This window comes from Corvus brachyrhynchos, unplaced genomic scaffold (genome assembly GCF_000691975.1).
Source record: "Corvus brachyrhynchos isolate BGI_N302 unplaced genomic scaffold, ASM69197v1 scaffold68, whole genome shotgun sequence".
Taxonomy (NCBI): domain Eukaryota; kingdom Metazoa; phylum Chordata; class Aves; order Passeriformes; family Corvidae; genus Corvus; species Corvus brachyrhynchos.
This window is the reverse complement of record NW_008240039.1, coordinates 2,930,151-2,932,896: the sequence shown is the minus strand read 5'-3', so window position 1 is coordinate 2,932,896 and position 2,746 is coordinate 2,930,151.

The window sequence follows — 2,746 nt, the reverse complement described above, 5'->3', positions numbered from 1 at the left end:
TCCTTATCCAAACCGGACCTTTCCAGCTGGAAATGATGGATGGAGGACACTGCCATCCTCACGTTCTCGGCATCTACGGGGCAAGATGTGGCTGGAAGCAACTTCCAGCCCACTCAGTCATGCAGCAAAGTCAGATGATGGGTAATGATTTTTGCAGCCTGGCCCAGGCTCCGGTGGAGGCTCCGGTCCCGGTTTTATTCCCACAAGCTCTGCCTGAGCCTCCGAGGAGGGGCAGAGGCATTTGATCAACCCAGCTCCCCTTAATGTGATTTCTATTTCAGAACTGCTTCCTTCGTGCCCTTGAGTCTTTCCTGGCAATATCACCTGTGGCCTGATGTGACAGCCATGCTAAATTATATCTTGATGGCTAATTAGGGTAATTAAAGTGAAAGTAATCAAATCAACGTAATGGGCAAACTCTTAATAAAATGTCAAAAAATCTCCATCCATCATAGAGAGGTTTTTTTACTCTTTTGAATGTCAAAGAATGTGGAGAAAGAAAGAGTTGGACTTCAGAGTGGCCCTAGCTTAAAGGGACATCATCAGGCTAAACACTTCTAAAACCAGAGTTGATCTACTGCTAAAAACACTTTCACTGTTAAAAAATAAGGATTCTGATTTAAAAATAAGGGTTATTGTTTAAAAATAAGGGTTATGATTTAAAAGATAAGGGTCATTATTTAAAAATAAAGGTTATTATTTAGAAAGTAAGAGTTGTTATCCAAAAATAAGGGTTACTATTTAAAATAACATTTTATAATTTAAAAATAAGGCTTATTTATAAATAAATAAGGCTAAAAGTGTAGGCACCACAGAGTTTGCTGGTTTGTGTAAGTAATTCCCTGTATCTTGTCCTGCTGAGGGTCATGACCTGGGTTCGTTTCCTGAAGGTGATGGGGATCCTTTCCCTGAGGTGAGGGGGATTCTCTCCCCAGGGTGAGGGGGATCCTTTCTCTAAGGTGAGGGGGATCTTCTCCCCGAGGTGAGGGGGATCCTTTCTCCAAGGTGATGGGGATTCTCTCCCCAAGGTGAGGGGGCTCCTTTCCCCAGGGTGAGGGAACATTTCTCTCAGATGAGGGGGACCCTTTCCCCTGGGTGAGGGGGCTCCTTTCCCCAGGGTGAGGGATCCTTTCTCTCAGATGAGGGGGATCCTTTCCCCAAGGTGAGGGGGATTCTCTCCCCAAGGCACGGGGGATTCTCTCCCCAAGGCACGGGGGATTCTCTCCCCAAGGCACGGGGGATTCTCTCCCCAAGGCACGGGGGATTCTCTCCCCAAGGCACGGGGGATTCTCTCCCCAAGGCACGGGGGATTCTCTCCCCAAGGCACGGGGGATTCTCTCCCCAAGGCACGGGGGATTCTCTCCCCAAGGCACGGGGGATTCTCTCCCCAAGGTGAGGGGGCACCTTTCCCCAGGGTGAGGGATCCTTTCTCTCAGATGAGGGGGATCCTTTCCCCGAGGTAAGGGGGATTCTCTCCCCAAGGTAAGGGGGATTCTCTCCCCAAGGTGAGGGGGCACCTTTCCCCAGGGTGAGGGATCATTTCTCTCAGATGAGGGGGATCCTTTCCCCAAGGTGAGGGGGATCCTTTCCCCAGGGTGAGGGATCCTTTCTCTCACATGAGGGGGATCCTTTCCCCGGCCGTGCCCTGCGCATCCCGCCCGCTCCCTCGGGATAAGGAGGGAGAAGCGCAGGCACGGTCCCCGCCCCGCAGGACACCCGGGCCGGGCAGTGTTTGCGGTCTCCAGGCAACACAGCACCCGCTCCTGCCCTTCCTCCTTTCCTCCTTCCTTCCCTTCCCCGCTCCATCCCCCCCGTCCCGTCCCCCCCACCCAGGGCCGGGCCCAGGTGTGCGGGATGAGGGGCAGGAGCCTCGTCCTTCCCGCTGGGCGGAAAAGAGCGGATTTTCTCCTCCTTCCTCCAGGCCAAGGGAAAAGGTAAGGGGCGGGCGAGGCATCAAGGTGTGGCTCTGTCTCCTCCGTGTCCCCCACCAGCGGCGACATTGGTGATTAAAGATTTATCAAATGCATGTCTGAGCCTCGTTCCATGGGCAGGGAACGCTGACCAGGGGGGGTGGGTGCTTTCCTACCTGCCTGGGGACTGAGAACCTCTGTGATGTTTCCCCTCACGGCTTTACTCCCCAAGAAACCTGGCAGTGACCAAACCTTGGCTTTTCACAGCACCTGGGCTTGCTGACATCTGGCATCTGTAAAGCTTCCCCCCACCCCAAGCAGAAAAATTTGTGTTCCAGAGCCACTCATTGCTGATTTTCTGTCAAACCTGTGCTCTGCAGCCCTTCATGGCTGATCTTCTGTTAAACCCTGCTCCACAGTCCCTCATTGTCGATTTTCTCTCAAACCTGTACTCCAAAGCCCCTCAACTGCTGATTTTCTGTTACACTCAGCTCCGCAGCCCCTCGCTGATGGTTTTCTGCTAAATCCCTGCTCCACAGCCCTTCATTGATGCTTTTCTGTTGAAACTCTTCGCCGCAGCCCCTCACTGACTATTTTATATTATACCTGTACTCCACAGCCCCTCATGGCTGATTTTCTCTCAAACCTGTGCTCCACAGCCCCTCAGTGCCAATTTTCTGCTGAAACTCTTCTCCACAGCCACTCATTTCTGTTTTACAGCCCCCAGCCACGTTCTACCCGTGATGCCGCTTGGTGAAGGCCCAAGCACAGAAAATGTCCCCCGAGGACCTCGCCGCCCTGCTCTCTGGGGAAGGGGACGAGCACCGCTCCCAGCA